Source organism: Stegostoma tigrinum, chromosome 15, assembly GCF_030684315.1.
Source record: "Stegostoma tigrinum isolate sSteTig4 chromosome 15, sSteTig4.hap1, whole genome shotgun sequence".
NCBI lineage: Eukaryota > Metazoa > Chordata > Chondrichthyes > Orectolobiformes > Stegostomatidae > Stegostoma > Stegostoma tigrinum.
The window spans coordinates 31602475-31624226 of NC_081368.1; the positions used below are offsets into that span (position 1 = coordinate 31602475).

General features: G+C 39.5%; 1 protein-coding gene across 4 annotated transcripts in view; it reads right to left on the bottom strand.

The window, feature by feature from the left end:
• Window positions 1-21752, bottom strand: part of tenm1 (teneurin transmembrane protein 1) — a 2164854-nt gene that overhangs the window by 1732437 nt on the left and 410665 nt on the right. For all 4 annotated transcript variants that reach the window (XM_048544387.1, XM_059651404.1, XM_059651405.1 and 1 more), the window contains one exon: window positions 53-81. The gene's annotated coding sequence lies outside the window, so the exon portion shown is untranslated. The remainder of the gene's footprint in view (window positions 1-52; window positions 82-21752) is intronic.

The window sequence follows — 21752 nt, forward strand, 5'->3', positions numbered from 1 at the left end:
ATGTTCTCAAGTAACAGAAATACAAATTGAATATCGAAAGTAGTCGACTTACTGTTTGTTTGTCCACAATTATGAGCATTCCTAAGACACAAAAAAAATAATGTCAGTATAGCGCTAACTGTTCAGTCTTTCTGTTGTCATTTCAAATCATGAAATTGCAAACAGATTGAATGCAACATAAAACTGAATAACACACTCTATTCTCTAGACATTTGCATAATAGTATGCAATCAATCTGTTCTAATAATCACAAGATAAAAAAAAGTATTCAGTGTTTTCAGAATAGTAAAAGCTTTGATGCAGTCACTGACTGGTAAATTGTGGCAACCCTAATTATGAGCAGTAATTCATTGCCAATGGGCTGTCGTCTGTACCTTGCCTCTGAAATATTGACAACAGGAGGTTTTACTTGAATCTGGACATGCAGCACCCTCCCACAAGCCCATTTTTCCTTCCTTTAATGATTTCCTGACATAGAGTATAACTCAAAAGTAATTAAGGGAGAGATCGTGCCACTGAATCAGCCTGACTACCATTATTTCAGGGCCTACTGTTCCCAACAGGAGTGCTGTGATTACAGATAGCTTCAATAAAATGATTCTGAATTAATTAGACATTGAGTAATTGCAAGTTTCTCAGATTTTACTGTCAAAATGACATTATTGACATATAATTTACATAATCAAATATTAATATCAGATATTCATTTGATTTTGGAAGTTACCAAACATTTGATATTTTGCTTGCATACATTGTCATTCTTATAAATATGTAATGACATTTCATGCAGAACTGCTATTATAATTAAATTTAAAATGTTCCTTTTCTACTTCTAAAATGGCTAGCAAACTAAACAGTAATCTTGTCAATGATGCTATGGTGATAATCCTAAAGCCGTTATTCTACAGAGAATGTGACAATCAGAAACAGGTGCTATTCGCGACTGTTTGAATCTCTTTGGTACGTTTAAATGTATCTAAAAGAAGTATTTCCAAAGGTTGGTAGCACCAGCTGATTGTCATGGACACCTGAACTTCATTTGTTTATTTCATTAAGGGCAGAAACTTCTCGATATATAAAAAAGGCAGCAGTCGGGCTTTTGTGTTGCAGTTATGGTGTCCTTACCGCTAAGCTAGGAAGCTTCAGTTCAAGTCCCACCTGCTCCAGTGTTGTGTAATAACATCTCTGAACACGTAGAAGAAGAAATATCTAGGGCAGTAGAAGTAAGGCTTTAGTGGCTGTGTGGTAATGTTCTCACCTTGAGGCCAGGAGGCTTGGGTTCAAGCACTACTTGTTCCAGAGATGTGCACTATTACCTCTGAGTGGGCAGCTGAGTCATGTGATGGCCATATTCTAACCAGCCTCACCAACCCTGGCCTAATGACATTATTTTCAAAAAGCCAACATTCTCTCTCTCTTCAGAGCTCCCATAAACAGAAATGAGTCATGAGTTCCTCATGAAACATCAATACTGAAGTGAACTTAGATATGTGTTCCACGTTATCAGAGCAACATCAGGGGAGCAAATACATTCATACAGAAACAAAAAAAAATCACAGTTAGTGTTAAATGTATTATTGTTTGCATGACATATGTTTATCACTATAATCTAGTTACCTTTAGTAGGTATCAATATATTAACACATGACGATAGCTATTTAATGCAATTAAATTACTAAACCTTTTCAAAAGGCAGTTATAATTCAGGTTAGTTGCTGTGGGATTGGTGTTATTGACATAAGGATGGGTGTTTTTCTTCCCCCAATACTTTACTACCCTAGGAACGTTTTTACAACAACCTGACAGCTTTGTGAACACTTTGTACAGATATCTGAATTATTACTTCTAAATTAATTTTAAACTTAATTCAAATTCCCAAACAGCCAGCGGTATTTTGCACATACTTTCTCTGGAAACAGTTGATTTTAAAATGCAGTAACATTTGGGAAACATTGAGACTGAAACTAATGAAGCAGGTGGAGTAAGAGCCAAAGCAGTAGGCCAAACAGAGAAATGACCGAGGAAGTGTTACAGACTAAGGCCAGAAAGGATAAGAGGAAGAATAGGCAGGGAGATGTTACTGAAAAATATAGGGCTGGTGGCCTGAGGTGCATTTGTTTTAATGCAAAGAGTATGACAGGTAAAACGGATGATCTTAAAAATCTGGATTAATATATATAATTACGATGTTGTAGCTATCAATAAGACTTGGTTAAAAGAGATTGACAGATTAATTTTCCAGGTAAGGCAGAAAGGGATGTAAAAGAGGTGAGGGAGTTACATTACTGATTAGGGAGAATGTCACAGCTATGGTGAGGGAGGAAACCCTGGAGGATCATCCAGCAATGTCATATGGATAGAATTCAGGAATAGGAAGGATCAATCACTTTATTGAGGGTTGTACTACAGGCCGCCCAACAGCCACCGAGAGATAGAGGACAGACATGCGAGCTGATTATGGAAAATTGTAAAAACAACAGGGTTGTTGTGGTGGGTGATTTTGACTTCCTCTGCATTGACTGGGATTCACTTCGTGCCAGGCTGTTGGATGGGAGGAGCTTGTTATGTGTAATCCAGGAAGGTTTCTTGAAACAATACACAAATAGTCCTAATAGGGAAGGGGCCATTCCAGACCTGGTATTGGGGAATGAGCCCAGCCAGGTGATCAGTGGAAGAGTATTTCCGGAACAGTGACCACAATCCTATAAGTTTTAAGTTACTTGTCGATAAGGATGAGAGTAGTCCTCCAGTCAAAGTGCTAAATTGGGGGAAGGCCAAATACAAAAATGTTAGGCAGGAACTGAGGAATGTAGATTGGGGTGGCTGAAGCTAAATCCACATTTGTCATATGGGAATCTTTTAAAGGCCAGTTGACTTGAATTCTGGAACTGCAAGCACCTGTCAAAATGAAGGCAAGACTCAGGAACATCAGATGACAAATGAAATTATGAGCTTAGTCAAAAAGAAAAAAGATTATTTTTATATTTAGGAAATTGAAAGCAGACAGAGCCCTCGAAGAATGTAGAGACAGAAAGAAAGAACTTACAAAAGACTTTGGGAGAGCTAAAAGGGGTCATGAAATGTTCTTGGCAAACAAGGATTAGGAAAAATTCTAAAGTGTTTTATATACACATATGGAACAATAAGATAGAAAGTGAAAGGGTAGGTTCATTCAAGGACAAAAGAGGGAATTTACATGCGGAGCCAATGGAAGTGTTTGAGTTCTTAATGAATAGTTGGCATTAATATTCACAAAAGAGAAGGATGTGGTAGATGTTGAGTCTCAGGACTGTTGATATTATAGAACATGCTGAGTCAAAAAAGAAGGTAGTGTTGAGTGTTTTGAAATGTCTTAAGGTAGACAAGATCCTAGAACCTGATCGAATCTATCCCAGAATGCTGAAGTAGGCAAGGAAGAAAATTTTTGGGGCTTTGTCCAAAATCTTTGTATCCTATTAGACATAGGAGCCATCCCAAGAGGGCAACAGTGATAACCCAGGAAATTACAGGCTACTGAGACACATGTCAGTAGCAGGGGAATTATTGGGGAAGATTCTTAGGGACAGTATTTACCTCACATTTGGAAAAACAAGGACTTATCAGCATGGCAAACATACCTTCTAGGTGAATCAGCACTTAACTGCACTTCAGACAATCTAGTCTACTGCTTTTGCTGCTCACAATGCAGTTTCCTCTACATTGGGGAAACTAAGCGTAGATTGGATGACTGCTTTGCAGAACATATGAATTCTGTTTGTAAAAAAGACCCTGGATTTCCAGTTGCCTATTACTTCAAAACACCACCCAATACACTCGCCAACAGTCTCAGGCTTGCTGCAGTACTCCAGTGAAGCTCAGTGCGAGCTTGAAAAACGGCACCTCATTTTCTGAAAGAACTGCAGATGCCATAAATCAGGAACAAAAACTGAAGTTGCTGGAAAAGCTCAGCAGATCTGGCAGCATCTGTGAAGAAGAAAAAAGTGAGAGTTAACGTTTCGGGTCAGGTGATTGATTTCTTTCCTCACAGATGCTGCAAGACTTGCTGAGTTTTTCTAGCAACCTCTGTTATTGTTCCTGATTTACAGCATCAACAGGTCTTTCAGTTTTTATTTAGTATTTAACTCACTGCCACTTCTCTTTTAGGCATGACCAGCTTGAAGAATTTCTGCTCTAGTTCTGAGGAAGAGTCACCAGACCCAAAACGTTAACTCTGATTCTTTCCTCACAGATACTGCCAGACCTGCTGAGCTTTTCCAGCAACTTCTGTTTTTGTACTGTAGCTAATGAGGCTTGTCACTTTTTATACACCCAAGTAGCACCACCTCAATAATAATGTTTGTATCCTGGCCACTAATGGACAGTATGCTGGACACACAAGGTGATAACAGACTTCCTGTACCTCCGTCCAGAGAAATTTCTTTCCCACTATAGTCCAAAGTAGCCACTAGGAGACCCATTGAATGTGCTTTTGAATAAGGATTGAAAGTGGTGTCCTCAAGGCTGTTCCTTTTGCTGATATGCACCAAAGGGTTTTTAAAAAGTGTAACCTATACAGAATAGAATGTACTGGTTTCAATCAAAATGTTCTGATAGCTATGTCAAAGATAAAATTCTCATGAAAGTGGCAACCTAATTTATTGTTATTGGAGTTCTGGCTTATACAGCTCACAATCATCTCAGCCACTAGCTTTTATCCCCCCAGAAAATGAGCAGCTGCACTACAGAACAGCACAGCAAATTCCTTGTAGCATTAAATATAATATAATCTCATAGCTTTGTAGTTGCAAATGAGGTCAACCTAAGCATGTAACTTTATCTCAAAAAAACTTGGAACTTTATTCCTAACATGAACATGAACTCAGGAATTCATTATCGTGTGCCAAGGCTTCTTGTCCTAACCTCACAGAGCTCTTGTTAGAAGTGAAGAGCCACCCCCTGAAAAAGACATCAGGGAAATCACCTCTTTATAGTCAAAATGTCTTCTTTAAACGACTCCAGATACAAATACATCACCTTAAGTGATCACTCCCTTGCTGCTTATCTTCAGAACAACTGAGATCTCCCCCTCAAAAATAATTGTTTTTGAAGTGATTCGAAATGTCTGGAGCTGTAGCCAATCTGTTAAATCTTCCTTTTTCCTTGCTGCTCATTTCATTGTTAATCACAAATTTCAAAGCTTGCTGCAGATATGTTGTTCATCTCAATATATTCTTGCTTGTACTGTTTAAAGTGAAATCAAAGTTTTTAAACATACATGGCAGAGTTAGCTAGGTTGCATCAATTTCTGGTGGCTATGCTGTCAATGATTTTTTTCTGGAAATAATCATTTGAACTGATTGGTAACTAAAATTTAACTGCCAAATATTAGGATGGTTTGAGAGGTGGAGATTCATTCCGTATCATCATGGCAGAATCTGAACATAGTTCTCAAAACCCTTTTACAACATTCTGAACACATAATAACATCGTTTTTGCAATATTACCATTTTCTCTATATCGGATTCTTCTGCTACAAAATGGTGGATGTGGGCACAAGTACAATGTTTAAAAGACATTTGCGTATGTACACTAAAAGGAAGGGTTTGGAGGGATATGTGCCAGGCGCATGCAAGTGGGACTAGTTTAGCTGGCTATTATGTTTGAGATGAATTAGTTGAACTGAAGGGTCTGTTTCCATGTTATGTGGGTCTATGATTTCATACTTGGGATTTATGAATATTCTGTATTTTATCACATTATAATAGTGGTAACTATGGAGTGATAAATGTTAACATACATCATCTGATTGTTATACCTAAGATCTTTTATGGAGTAACATAGCTCTTGAAAAGGAGGACACATGGATCTAAAAAGGATACAGTGGTCAACCACAGCTACCTTTGAGAAACTCGTGTGGAATAAACAAAGTTATCTGCAGTTTTCGTTTTCGGAAACCAGACAAAACAGTCATTGTCAGGAAATTTGCATTCCCTAAATTAATTCAAAATTATTTCATAATTTCACACATTGAGGGATGAAAGTCTTGTTTCCCACTTCATCAGTTTGAAAGGGCAATGGAACCAAACTGAGGAATGCACGCTCAACTACATTTGAACCGTTACTTTTGAACAGGGAAGGGGGAAGATAAATGTATCAGTAAGAACTGAAGACACACTCTCTTCTCCTTAACTGTTTCTCTTATCACCTTAAAATATGGAGAAAAGAGTGGGAAAACAACAATTTTGTAAAAAAACTCTGAAGATATCTGCAAACAAGTTTTGTCACTGTTGAGCAAACTATTCAACAATTTAATAGTGGAGCTCTCAGGTTAAAATAAAACTAAACACCATAAAGATACTAAGGAACTTAAATTGTGTATCTTTATTCTCCCTGGCTTTATCATACAAACTTAATTTTTAAAACTTATTACATGACTTCGTGCAAATGCATGTTTAATGTCTTGTTTTATCATTTTGCTCAGAAATAATAAGTAATAAAATTCATCTTTATTTTGCACAAAAAGCAACTTGCAATTGGCTCTTTCATTTGAAATTAGTTAAATACATCTTCAATTGTTATATATTATAACTGCATGGTAATGTTTTTTAAAAAGTTGTTATATTTGTTGTGACTGAGCAAGAGGTGGTTTAAAAGAAGTGAGATAATTCCCCTTCATCCCCTGGTTGTAACAACTGTCATTGCTTCAGATTGGAGACATGGGAAGAGAAAATTTGCATCAAAATAAGGCCTCTGGTCTGAGTGTAAAATTAACAGGAATAAGTTAACAAATCAATAGAAGTAAGTTATTCCTAAGTAATAGCAAAACAACCAAAGTTCATACATACAAACAAAGGTAATGCAGCAGGCTAAATCATTATCATATCACAGAATCATAGAATTCCCACAGTATGGAGACAGGTCATTTAGTCCAACAAGTCCACACCGAACCTCCAAAGTGCATCCCACCCAGATCCACCACCCTAACCCTGCTTAGCTGAGGTATCCCTGGACACTATAGGTAATGTAGTATGGTCAACCCACTTAACTTGCATATCTTTGGACTGTAGGAGGAAACCAGAGCAATGGCACACACCCACACAGACACAGGGAGAATGTGCAAACTCCACACAGACAGCTGTCCGAGGCAGCAATCAAACACAGGTCTTTAGTGCTGTGAGGCAGCAGTGCTAACCATTGAGTCAGGTTCTATCAACTGGCTGCATTGGTTGCATGTGGTTACTGCTGCATATGAAAAAATTATGACATATTGTCCATATTTCATTTTGATGCAGACTTGGGCCCGTTAAGATACATCATGATTGAAGAGAATTCAAAACGTCTTATTTTACATGTAGGAAAAGAGTGCTGAGCATGATTGGTAGAAAAAAGATTCAAATGATAATGTGAATATGTTAATAATAGCATATCATTATTCAAAATATAGAATGCCACTTTAAAAATTGCCTCAGCAGCTGTTTTTGTTTTAATTCTTAACTTTCTGCTTTGCTTTCCATCTTTCCCATGATAATGATTTTATAGAAGTGCAGAGCTAGGATAGCTAGTGTTACTGTAGCATCCATCTCAAGGGACCATTCATTTTTCTAAGTCTCCATCGGGAGAGTTGGCAAGTTCTTCAACCAGGTGATTATTAAACCTTAATACAATGACCAATGACCACACACTTGCAGTTGCCAATGCATCACTAAATCATGGCCCAGAAATGTGGTGGAGCAATAAGAGTGAGATTGAAATTTCAACAATTGCATGTTGAATTCAAGGCTTTTCTAATTTTCATACATGTAAGCTCAAACATAATGTAATACAACAGAGACACTTCGGGGTTCAGGCATGTAATTCTTAGAAGTTTACATCACATGTGGATAGGGTGGTTAAGAAGGCATTTGGCACGCTTGCCTTCATTCCTCAGACATTTGAGTACTGGAGTTAGGAAATTGTCTTGAGGTTGTTCGGGACATTGGTGAGGCCTCTTCTAGAGTACAGTTCTAGTCTCCCTGTAATAGGAAGGATGTTGTTATGCCTGAGAGAATACAAAAGAGATTTACCAGGATGTTGCCAGGAATGGAGTGTTTGAGCTTTCAGGAATGGAGTGTTTGAGCTCTCGGGAGAAGATGGCTAGACTGGGTCTTTTTCCACTGAAGTGTAGGAGATTGAGGAGTGACATTATAGAAGTTCATAAAATCATGTGGAGTGAATGGCAAGTATCTTTTTCCTTCGGAGGGGGATTTCAAGACTGGGGGTATTTTTTAACGCGAGAGGAGGAAGATTAAAAAAAAACAACAGCAACTTTTTTCTACACAGGGAGTGGTTTGCATGTGGAATGAACTTCCAGAGGAAGTGTTGGATGTGACTATAGTTACAACAGTTCAAAGACAGTTAGATAATTACATGAATAAGAAATATTTGGGAGGATGCAGGCTAAGCACAGGCAGGTGGGGCTAGTTTAGTTTGGGATTATGGTTGGCAGAGACTGGTTGGACTGAAGGGTCTGTTTCTGTACGAACGCTGTGACTCTATGATATGCTTGGATAGCAAACTGCCCAGAAATCCTAACCAATTTGTCTTTTTCCTAGCAATGGTGCTAAGACTAATTGCAATGCCCATTTGATATTCCCAGGTGGCTGAACTCATTCAGATGATGTCAGATGTTAACCCTGGAAATCTCTGATTCCTCACTAATATATCAGACAGCATTCTTCCAACTAGGCTATTGGCAGTGCTTAGCAAAGCTCTACACCAAAAATAACTTTAAGCATATATTATTTATGATTCCTGAAGATCAATTTTTAAATATCCTAATGTTATTATTAAACAATCATGAGTGTATGATGGAGCAGGACTGGTACCTCGAGTAGCAAAATGTTATTATTCAAGCAAATAACTTCAATTACAATTTCATTGCACTTTCTGCTTTTGGAACTTGGGTGAACTTTCATCCTTAAAAACTTTTCTTCCATTTCAAATATTTTACAAATTAGATTTCACAAAAAAAAGTAGAAAAGTAATTTGGCAGAACAGTAGCTCCTCTGAAGAGCATTGACAGAGGCGGCAATGAAGCCCTGATATCCTACACATCATGCCTTATGTTGAACATGAATGAGGCAAAAATGAAACAAAAGGACAAAATCTAATAGAGGCATCAGTGATGTGAGTTATGCTGAGATGTATGGCAGAATTAGGCGACGACCACGGTGAGGCCCATCTCAATGTCAACCTCATCTTGTCACATCTTTGAGATTATTCACAAGTGGTGTGGTGAGATTTTCATTCGGCAGCAGTGAAATGACTGTCATTAGTGATTGTTAAAAGTTTTGTAACTCAACAACTTGCCTCATTAATAATCACATTTCATCTCACCAAACTTGCCAAGATAATTTTAGACATGGGAAAATTCAAAAAGGTATGCATATCTGGCTGATTTAGGTCAACATTTGTCCTAAATAACCTCCATTTTGGACTTTGGGTAATCTGTTTAGGACATAATCTGTCAACGCCAGTGACACGTACCCATCATCTGTGGAATATGGCAGCTAGCATCAGCCAACACGTCATGCCGCCTCTGGCAGGCTAATTACAAGGTGTTGGTCTGCATAACAAGGCACAGCAGCAACTAACATTGAAGAGGCAGGAAGGACATTTTTTGTGTATGAACTGGGACACAGATCACATTGTGCACTGGTGTTTTAATGAAGGCTGTCAAGACTGTCATTACTGCCATTCTTAAGGGGCTCCTTAGTGCAGATTTACAGGTAGGCTGCATCTCATGTTTTCTGTATTGGAATATACATAGAACATAGAACATAGAACAGTACAGCACAGAACAGGCCCTTCAGCCCACAATGTTGTGCCGACCATTGATCCTCATGGATGCACCCTCAAATTTCTGTGACCATATGCATGTCCAGCAGTCTCTTAAATGACCCCAATGACCTTGCTTCCACAACTGCTGCTGGCAACGCATTCCATGCTCTCACAACTCTCTGCGTAAAGAACCTGCCTCTGACATCCCCTCTATACTTTCCACCAACCAGCTTAAAACTATGACCCCTCGTGCTAGCCATTTCTGCCCTGGGAAATAGTCTCTGGCTATCGACTCTATCTATGCCTCTCATTATCTTGTATACCTCAATTAGGTCCCCTCTCCTCCTCCTTTTCTCCAATGAAAAGAGACCGAGCTCAGTCAACCTCTCTTCATAAGATAAGCCCTCCAGTCCAGGCAGCATCCTGGTAAACCTCCTCTGAACCCTCTCCAAAGCATCCACATCTTTCCTATAATAGGGCGCCCAGAACTGGACGCAGTATTCCAAGTGCGGTCTAACCAAAGTTTTATAGAGCTGCAACAAGATCTCACGACTCTTAAACTCAATCCCCCTGTTAATGAAAGCCAAAACACCATATGCTTTCTTAACAACCCTGTCCACTTGGGTGGCCATTTTAAGGGATCTATGTATCTGCACACCAAGATCCCTCTGTTCCTCCACGCTGCCAAGAATCCTATCCTTAATCCTGTACTCAGCTTTCAAATTCGACCTTCCAAAATGCATCACCTCGCATTTATCCAGGTTGAACTCCATCTGCCACCTCTCAGCCCATCTCTGCATCCTGTCAATGTCCCGCTGCAGCCTACAACAGCCCTCTACACTGTCAACGACACCTCCGACCTTTGTGTCGTCTGCAAACTTGCTGACCCATCCTTCAATTCCCTCGTCCAAGTCATTAATAAAAATTACAAACAGTAGAGGCCCAAGGACAGAGCCCTGTGGAACCCCACTCACCACTCACCACTATCTTGGGTTTTGGGGAGTTCATCTTAGATCTTATGGTAAAGAAAATCCAAGAAGACAATATAACACCGACTGCATGTCTCAGCTACCTTGTGGCCAACACAGTGTACCTTTTTTCAATGCTGGTAGTCACAGTTAAAAAAATCTCCTCTTCCACAGACTTTCATGCTCTCAGATGCTGTTCCAAACTACCCCCACCTCCAATTTGACTTCATGACATTTCACCCATTACTGTCTTTACGCCCACAACTCTAAATGCCTCTTTTATCCTCTCCAGCTTAACTCTCCACAGACCGTACTGGGACAGATCCCCAGGCCCTGAACACCCCATTTAACCAAATGCATGTCAGAAAGCCGTCAGTCAATTCAAGGGGGATATGTCAATGTCATCAATGACAGGCACAGTCTGAACACAATCCAGAGGCTGTATCACTTTTGTTTGTCTGTTTAGGATGCTCAGCATCTGGAGATCTGTCCAATTATACTCTGTGGGATGTTCAGTGCTCAGTGCCAAAGGACCAGCATAAGTGGTCAGGGGAATTGTGTTTCATCAGTTAGGAAGTTGCGAGAACAGAAGTCAATGTCAGTAATGTCTAAGGATTGAATGTCAAAATCAATCATAGCTCAAAGGCAAATATAGTCCTCAGAGTCGCTCCATCAATATTTATGAATGATTTAGGGTGTTGGTTTTGAGGCAGTATGAGTATCAGTGAAAAAAGGAATAGGGAGTCAAGCTGGAGGGAGGAACAGAGGCATTTAGAGTTGTGGTGGTAAAGACAGTGATGGAGGTGGAGAATCTTACATTGAATGGGGTAGTTTGGAACAGCATCAGAACGCATGAAAAGTTGTGGAGCAGGAGGGCTTATTGACTGCAATCATCACCAGGGATAGCATGAAGAAGCAGGGTGGGCATCATCAAGGTGCAACATTGGGGTGTCAGGTGGCAGAGAGGACAGTTGCAAGTGAAGTTAAATGTAGTTGGACTCAACATTGAGGGGATAAATGGAAATGTGTTTTTGGACTAGTGTGAAGTAATAGGGAACATGAAGGTTCTGAGAGGGTGCCTGGTGACCAGGCGGCGTCAAATGTTAATGACGTCCAGTGTGATCTGCTTTGTTCCAATAACTTCTGATGTCTTTGAGTCAAAGTTCAGCTGGGAAATGGCTGGAATGACTCCTTGGCTTGGCAGAGCAAGTGTTGGTTTGACGACCAGAAGCCCAGGTCGACACTTGCTGGACACATGTACATTATAGCAACCAAAACATGAGATGCTGTTTGAAAAGTCTAGCTACATCGGATATTGCATCATTTGTTTCACATGCATTCTGATTACGTGGGCTTCTGAGTCAGCTGCTGGCCAAAGGCATTTTGATACACGCCAATCATGTCTTTGCATTGAACCTGAGCGCATCAATAATGTTGAAGCTAGCAAACATGATGGTATAAAGCTTGTGCTGGCTGAAGGCAGATTACCATTAAACCAACTTCCAAGAATCATGTGCAAAGTATACAAGTACAGTCTTCCTTATCATCTGTTTCACAGTGTATGCCTGAATGAAGTGCCAGGCTCAGCTTTGATGCGGATGTAGGTTGAGTGGGATGCTGTTGGCCAGCAGGGAGCCCATTTTTGCAGACATGTGGTGGCCACTCAGCCAGCATGACATCGTCAGCAGGTTACTGCACATGCTTAGGCAGAATATAGATATGCAAGAGAGAAATGTCCTCTGTTAACCATGTCCAGTAAGTCTCACTGAATGGTACATTGTGCCCAGTGATAAGTGCAGGGTTTGTCACATATGACTGATCTGAGATTTAAGAAACTTACCTCACTCCTTTCTGTGCCCAGTTTAGGTGTTTTCCATCAAGAGACATGTGCCCTTCTGCTGTTGGCATGTTGGTTGCTGTGGATACAGGAGGAGCAAGACTGATGGCAAACTCAGGAGCAATACTGGTCCATGCAGAGGAAGAGAGGCCTCAATTCAGGCTGAGGTCACAGCTTCAGGGCTCATTACAAGGGCTTCCCACTGACAGCATGCTTCATAATCACATTACAGAACCTCTGTCTGATTTGGAGGGTGCACACAATGCTATCATGCCTCGATCAGGGACATACAGCAGGGCTGCTTAAGATGTAGTTCTGCTCCTTGGTCAGTCAAGGTGGGGGTGCTGGTTCCTTGATAGTCAGGACAGAGTGTGCCCCCATCATTGTGGCGTGTTTTGCTCTGTACAATTAGAGTAAGCAGGGAAGCAATGCCCTGGATCCTGAGGAACTGAGGGAACAGGGGCATTCTTCTCCTGAGAGAGATGGGGACATTGTAGTGGAGGAAGCTGATGTTATCCATGACAGATCTCAGCTTCAACAGGTTCTAAAAGTCAGACTGAATCTTATTGACACTTATTTCCAATAAAGAAAAGGGTAAGCAGACAAAAGTAACCAGCTCTATTTTTTGGCATGAATCCTAACTCTTGTTGGCATTGTAGAAGCAATGTTCCGCTACTGCTTGGCCTAGTTTCTGTTCCCTTTGCTTTCTGTAAATAAAAACTTTTGTTTGTGATTGCACTTTTTCTGGTTGTTTACCTAACGTGATATTCCTCTACTCAACAATGACAAGACATAGCTCTACAGTGGACATTGGACACAAGCTCACACTGACTTAGTTGGAATGTAGCTACAGGCAGGTAAGGTGTGGCATCATGGAAAAATAGCAACGAGAATGAGAGAATAGCATTGCATATGCCCATGTCAGTTATGGGCCAAGGGAGGCTTGGTTTTGTAGCTGCTATGCCATGATGTTGCAAAGAACCAATGTTTTTCAGGTGCATAACGACCTTTCGAAGTTGGCTTTTAGACACATGGGATGCCAGTCTTTGAGTAGTATTTACCTGGTGGCAAGCCTTTGTAGCCTGTGTTAAGTTTAGAGGGAAGATTAACATAAGAGAAGCCATAGAGGCAATGCAGGCAATTAATGAAGTGGGGTTGATAAGATATGGCAAGAGAACTTGTTACCTTTCATGGTGCCAAAAACTCCACTTGAATAGATGGAGCCAGAAAAATGTAAGATTCAGCTCAAAGGAACAGGAATCAACCATTCACATCCTCAAGCATTTTGCACCATAACAGTAGATTACAGCTGACTTGCATTGCAATTATATTTCTCCTCTTTCATTTCAGTGCCTTTGATACCCTTGATAAACAAAATTAATGTTGGTTTCTTCCAGGAGCAGGGTGTCCCCACATCCCATCAAATACTGTAAGAGGAGAGTGGAACTGGGGGAAACACAGGCGTTTCCAATCTCCTGCTCATTTAAAGAGAAATTGCTTCCTGATTTTGTTCCTGAATGGCCTAACTTTAACTCAAGATCATATTCCCTCTATCTTGATTCCCCTATAACATGAAGGAGATTCTCCAATTATAAATGATAAAGCCAATTCATTGTTTCTTTTAAAGCAAATAGCTGTGACTTTTTCATTAAGCTTCTCTAACTTGTACCTATGATTATTTCTTTTAGATGTACAAATATGATTTGAACAATTTTAAAATTAAGAGAAAATGTTATTCTTCTTATTTATTGCACAGATCTCTTAATTATTCAATATGCATCCTATGTCAAAACAAAATTCTCCAATGATTGTGAAGCAAAATTGATGCTAATTTACCCAACTCAGCCATACTGAAGACATTCTTCATCAGTTTGATTCAAATCATTGGCTACCTTAAATGCAATATGATTATCAAACTGATCCACTGAGTACCTGTATCACATAGGTTCAATTCTTGCGCTGTGTCAAACTAGCAGATTCATACAGGGGTGCAACAATTGCTCTCTGTACCTGGATTATGTTAAGGAGAAAGCAAACATTCTCGACTCTGGATCCTTTGTAATGCATGCTGGAAGCATGCACAGGTAATGAAAGGAATCCAATGGCTTTCAATCCATTCCTAAATAAAGAACCATCATATTCAGGAGAAAGTAGCCAGCATGAAAGCAAGGGCAAAGAAACTAAAGAAAGCTTCTATTAACAAAACAGCAAATAATCTGTTTGCAACTGTGATTCTTTTCAAAGTTTCCCATAGAATTGAAGTCCAATGGTTTTTGGGAGATTCAACCAGTTCTAGTGTTTGAAAGTGTGGTCATTAATAGTGTATGTCAGAGGAGTTGCCATGGTGCTCATTTATTGCCTTCTTAATGAGGAAGATAGTGAATCATGCTGGTTTGAACATCGCCCTTGGGGTGAAGCCACAGGCAGTCATACTAGAAGATTCTGGCTGCTTTCATGTGCATTATGATATATTTAGCAAATGAACTAAAGGTAAGATTGATTTGCTATCCTTTTAAAAATTTATAGATCATCCGCTGTCCAAGCTTCCCAGAAAATAGAATTTAGATTACTTGAACACACTATGTGTGGGCTAAAGCAGCCCTATAGACAAAATGAAATCAAATGTGCTTTGACTAAGAAGTGAGGGAGTACATATTCCCATGCTGTTTGAACCAGCCAGCCTCTAGATCAAAAAGAAGGTGAGAAAGAAAGAAGGACATTGATTCTTTAAGGACAGGCATATGGGAGACTGTCATGACTTGGATAGGGTTTGTGGAGCCTGAAAGAATATTCCTGTTCCTCCCACAGCCACAAGGCTGAAGTAATTTACCCTTGGGATCCTCTGCATTTGGGGTAGCAGCTGTTACTAGTTACAGCATGCACACTATTTGTTCAAGCTAGTGCAGTAATTTATATGGGTGCACTGACCAATGCTGGTGTCTGGATAACGTTTCACAGGCACAATAGATTCTTTTAGATTCCCTACAGTGTGGAAACAGGCCCATCGGCCCAACAAGTCCACGTCGCCCTTTGAAACATCCCACCCAAACCCATCCCCCTATAACCCACACACCCCTGAACACTACGGGAAATTTAGCATGGCCAATCCACCTAGCCTGCACATCTTTGGACTGTGGGAGGAAACCGGAGCACCCGGAGGAAACCCATGCAGACACGGGGAGAATGTGCAAACTCCACACAGACCATCACCCGAGGTTGGAATCGAACCCTGGTCCCTGGTGCTGTGAGGCTTCAGCGTGAACCACTGAGCCACCGTGCTGCCTAATAAAGAAAGAGCATACAAAGTCACTCCTAAAGCTGCATCCATTTTGCTGATGTTCTATGTATTCTTTAGTGCAATTCTGCATAAAAACTCCAGACATTTCGCCTTTGAATTTTTACTTTAAAGTTTTGACTCATTTAACAATTACTCATGCACATCAGGCACAGCAAATTTAAGAAGTTGCAATTATGTGCATCATTTCTATTTTTAATGTGACTTACATCTTGCCACAAGATGCATTCAGGGAAACAAAGCGCAGGACAAATCAATGTGGGCATATTTATTGTTACAAAAGCTAAAATGATTGTAACTCAAAATGGGAAAATGATTTTGCAACCTGCTGTCTGCCTGAAATATTGAAAGATCATCTCAAGAAAAAAACACCACTGGAGGATACTTGCATTCAAAAGTTGAGGACATGTGGTAAAATATTCAGTCAAACAGAAGACTTGATGGATAAATATAAAAGATTGAAGAGGCTTGGCTCACTTAAACCCAAACGTCTATAGTTAGGTTAGCAACATAGCTGAAGAGTCTAGGCCCGAAACGTCAGCCTTTGTGCTCCTTTGATGCTGCTTGGCCTGCTGTGTTCATCCAGCCCCACACTTTGTTACCTTGGATTGCATTTGTATCTGGCTGTAAACACAAATGAATCACTAAACTAAGGACCCACCCATTTGCCCATAGTTGAGCATGGGGAAACGGTACCACAGTCTGAGCAATTTAAGATCAGAAAGATCATTTGTTTTCCACCATTCTTACTATTCCTGTGTCATTTCCATCAGGTAGAAGTCTTAAAAGCTCAACCAAGGGAAATGAAAGGGAAAGTAGCCAATGTGGTAAAACAGTATGGAAATTTAAATCTCGTGAAAGTGGTTACAAATAGACCAAAGGCCCCAGCTTATATCTTCAGGTATGACTGAATTAGTTGACACTATTATGGATACACTATCATTGAAATGTTGCTCTGGCTTTGGAATGGGATAAGAAAAAAAAATTTCCATTCCAGATTAAGAGAGTATAATCTATACTGGAAAATAGATGTGTATGATATCAAGTGTTTACCAGAAGATGCTTGGCTGCAATGCACATTAACTAATAAAACAAAGAAATGAAACAAAACACTGTGGATGCTGCAGATCTAAAACAAAACCAGAAATTGCTGAAAAAACTCAGTAGATCTAGCAGCATCTGTGGAGAAAATGTATTAGATTAGATTAGATTAGATTCCCTACAGTGTGGAAACAGGCCCTTTGGCCCAACAAGTCCACACCGCCCTTTGGAACATCCCACCCAGACACATTCCCCTATAACCCACACACCTCTGAACACTATGTGTAATTTAGCATGGCAAATCCACCTAGCCTGCACATCTTTGGACTGTGGGAGGAAACCGGAGCACCCGGAGGAAACCCATGCAGACATGGGAAGAATGTGCAAACACCTTGTTACCATTTTGAGCCCGTGCATTTCATATCACCCTGGATACTGGATTGACGCAGGCCAATATCTTCGTCCAACTGGCTAGTTCAAATGGTGTGGTCACTTTGTACAGTGAGCAGGACACAGCATTACACTCCTCTCCACCACTCCATCTATCAGCACCTCTTGATCTCTGTAGGCAAACTGCGGAGCTCGCATTCCTTTCTCAGCCATTTCCTTGGAAATAGCCAAGCAGGAACATCGTGTGAAGGGTTATTCCTGGATTGCAGCATCTGATTTGTGGAGATGAGGTTTAAAGGCATGTGAATGTTGCAAAGTCTTAGCAATAGTGAGTGCTTCTACAAGATGGGTGTCATAGAGGTTAGCTGCGTAACTAATCGGTTGAAGAGTCGATGATTGCATGAATAAAGTCACCAAGGGGCACGTGGACCAAGTGTCAGATTATCACTTGAAAAAACACTTTGCTTAAAAATTCAGTCCAGTGTCTTCATCTCTGCTTCTGGTGTTGTGCGCTGTATCATTGTCTACAGCCTGCAGTAGTGTGAGCTCAACTTCTCCAATTAATGCCTTTTGCACTCGATCTTGTGCAAAGCCCTAAATTAATTGATCAATCAGCTTTTCATACGTGTCCTTAAGCTTATATTTCTGGGTGTCTTGTTCAATCTTGTCAATAAGCTTACTTCAATCTGATTGAGGCTTGAAGCTCATACTGGTAGATCTGATACTTCGATCATGATTAGAGATGGATGCCAAATTTTCAAGCAAACAGCTTTTTTGCTGTTTTCTTCAGCAAGGTCCTAGATGTTAATTACCTATGTTCCTTTAACTTGCACCCCTGGAAGGATATAGTTGACTCGATCTTTATTGCTAGTGCCTTTTAAATAGGTACTAATTCCAATCTCCACTTCTGTTTCAACTTCAAAATTATCCTTCTGACATCATCAACTTCTTAATTCATTTTGTGTTGTAATTGTGTATTCGTTGCTGTATTGCTGTATAGGTTTGCAATTTGTTTTACATCTTTGCACAATTCACTCAGCTGTTCCTCTGGTAGTAGTGTGGGTCAATTTTCCAAATCAGTGTTAAATTAATTTTACATGTTTCACATTTATTCTGAAACACTTGCTGCCACCATGCTATGCATTCTATTTTTCTTTTGGTTCCCAGAAGTTTGAAATGATCACATTTAACCTTGGAGAGAAGAGGGTTTTTATTTCACTTAATCTTTGCCATGCTGCTTTGTACAAAACAGCGGTTCCAAATACATTTCACATGTCTCTCTAAAACAGCCATGAATGAGGCAGCCTGAAATGCTTAAACATATAAGTTAATAGCTATTCAGTTTCTGGTTCGTTACAGGCAATACACTAATACATGGAGTACGTGAGAAGGATCTTTTGAAGTTACCTTACTAAAGGTTCTCTCATGCATATTATGTCTCCATGAGACACCAGAGGTGCTATGAAACCCAAGTTTTCAAAGGCAGACCTGACTCCATCAAAATTGCAGAAGTCTAGGACATTCCTAAATCTGCAATGGAGCCAAGCGAGTCAGGAGCAACTGGGTGAGAGTTTGGGACCCAAACCTGCACACACCCTTAAAAGGCATTCCTAAAAAATCAGCAAAACTGGAAACAGGGTTCAAAATCCTGGAAGCAGAACCCATCCACCATCTTTAAGGGCTCCCAAGTCATGCAGACTCAGTGAATATCAATGCCCATTCGTTTAATTGTTCAATTTCTTGCAATTAGTGACAATGTTCATGTGTACTACGGCTGTTATTTCCTGATCAAAAGTTGTTGTGGCAAGTCCAGTGAACCTCACATGGAGGTTAAGGGCAAGATCACAATTCACAGAATATCTCTCCCGCACAAAGGTGGTCAAGTTGTATGTTTATAAGGGCTTGTGTCATTCATATGTCAATTTCCAGCAAATTTTGGGCCAAAAAAATAGTTGCTCACATTTTTCAAATATCAGATTATTTCTATTCCAGTTATTCTCATCAATAAATGGCAGTGCTATGAACTGAAACAACATATTCCTATTAAAGCCTGAAAGTAGGATGTATTTTTTAAAAAAATGAAAATACGACTTAAATAAATAACTATCCAAACCAGTCAACAGATAACAATCATTTGAAGAATGCAATTAGCCACTAGAGAGCACTATTGTCAATTTTATCTAAGTTGCAATTATGCTCCCAGCATGGGGTATCTTTCATCCAGTTGGAATGATTGTCATTACTGCAAGATTCTATCATCAAATCTCCTAGAAAAGGTCATCCTAATTTGTGCCAATTCAATGCATATTCTGCCAAAATTCAACACTCGCATGTCTCCCTGCTCTCTGAAAGAAAATAATCTTTTGTGGTGTCTGAAAACACTTCATGATGAAACATTAGAAGTCTTGTTCATCTGCTGTGAGAAGATCTTTTTGAAAGCAAAATCACTCAGCCCCATTTCATCATATAGCTGAACGTATCTCTCATGATGGAGATTAGCATTAACTTTTTAAGCAATGTATTGTCACTGGCAGATCCTAAAATAATGCTGCTATCAAGAAGAATCGGGAAACATAGTAATATGTTTTCAATTCAAATGATGTAATTTGCTTTCCACATGTATTGCTAGTGAGAAGGGTCATATGCTTAGATAAGAGAGATAATAGATTAAATGAGTGCTATTTTTCATAATATTTTTGCAACAGAGCTGCAGAAAACTTACACTTGAATAACTACTAAGCTAGCTAAAATTCCAGAGAGGTTTGTTTTATTATGTTACAAATTTGCCTAAGGCCCTTTCCAATCTGTTTCCATATCACAGGATGTGTCATAAGATATTTGCCTGGTCTTCTGTTTTAACATTTAGCTTTCTTTAATAAAAAAAATCTCATGTTGATGATTTAATCTAATACCTACAGGCATGTGCCTCTTCATAAGGTGTATTCCCAATTTTAGTCACGGTGTCAGACATGCACTAAGCAGAATGGAGATGCTCCTATAAATAGAATATAATAAAAATGTGAAAAGTCATTAATCAAGATCACTGTCACACACTTGCTAACAATTATTTGGGGGAGGTATTTGTGAAATGAGGAACTTGCTGCCAGCAAAGGAGAATTATTAGATTGTTGTGCTCATCTCACATTTGTGTAGCTTAGAAAGAGTAAACATTGATGGGGAGTACAATTTCATCTCCAAAGAGATATGGCATATTTGCATTTAAGAGAAGATCTGCCATAATATAAGAAGGCTAAACCTTGCCTGATTTGGTGAAAATATTCAATTCCTTTTAATTGGCAAGATCTTAAATTTTATTTGCAGCCACTCCACAATAGTTTGACACTTTGAAATGAGAATCTAAATGGCATATCTGAAATGCAATATTAATAGATAATTGAAACTCAGAATCAAGTTACTGAAAATTATACATTGAACTGCAAAACTATCACTATGCTTGCTGTGCAATCCCATAATAATCCTATGTAGGTCACTCACTGGAAAGACTTCAATAAAGGGCTTATTCTTGCAATAATTACATTGTAGTCAATTTATAGTATATTTTCAATTTTTGACTTTGATTTTTGCATATCGGCCTGTAAAGGCTAATGATTGAGCGTAGCAAGCACCATCTACAAGAATATGGTCAGAGTAAAGGAAGAGCTGGTAAGGTGCAGAGCTGAGGCTAATGTGCTCTTAATTGTCTTTGTGCTAATGTATGTCATAGCACTTAAGCTGTAAATAGTTGCAGTGTGCTATAATTTTCGTAATGTTTCCTCACAAGATTTTTCTACTTCAAAAAGAAAGATTGCTGTCCACTTCCATATCATACCACTCTGAGGTTGTAGAAACCCCTACAATGGTGAAAAGCAGTGCTGTGACTACTGTGGCCATCTGTCACATCATATTGAGTAGTGATGACCAGCAATATTTCTGTGACAACTGAAATAAATCAGACTTCAGGCTTTAAACATTAAAACAAAATGGATAAAACCTTCAAGTGATCCGAACAGTTCACGGCAAACAGATTCTGCTGCTTTGCTGATAACAATGAACTCCGTAAGGATCATGACAACACTCAATACAAAAGAATTCCTAAGAGAATTACATCAAAAGCCTTTCTGACCTGACAGAAGATCTGCATTTGTTGAGGTACAGAAAAACTCCTAAGCTGGACACAAAACAGAAACTGAGCAATCTAATACATTTCAGTACACAATTAGAGAATGGCACGGAGGAAAGGTGATGGCCTAATGGTACTATTGCTGGACGCAGGTAACATTCTGGTTCAAATCCTGCCATGACAGATGCTGGAATTTGAACTCAGTTTAAAACAATCAGAATTTAGAGACTAATGATGACCATAAATCCACTGTCAATTGTTGGAAAAATCTATCTGGTTCACTACTATCCTTCCGTAACTGGT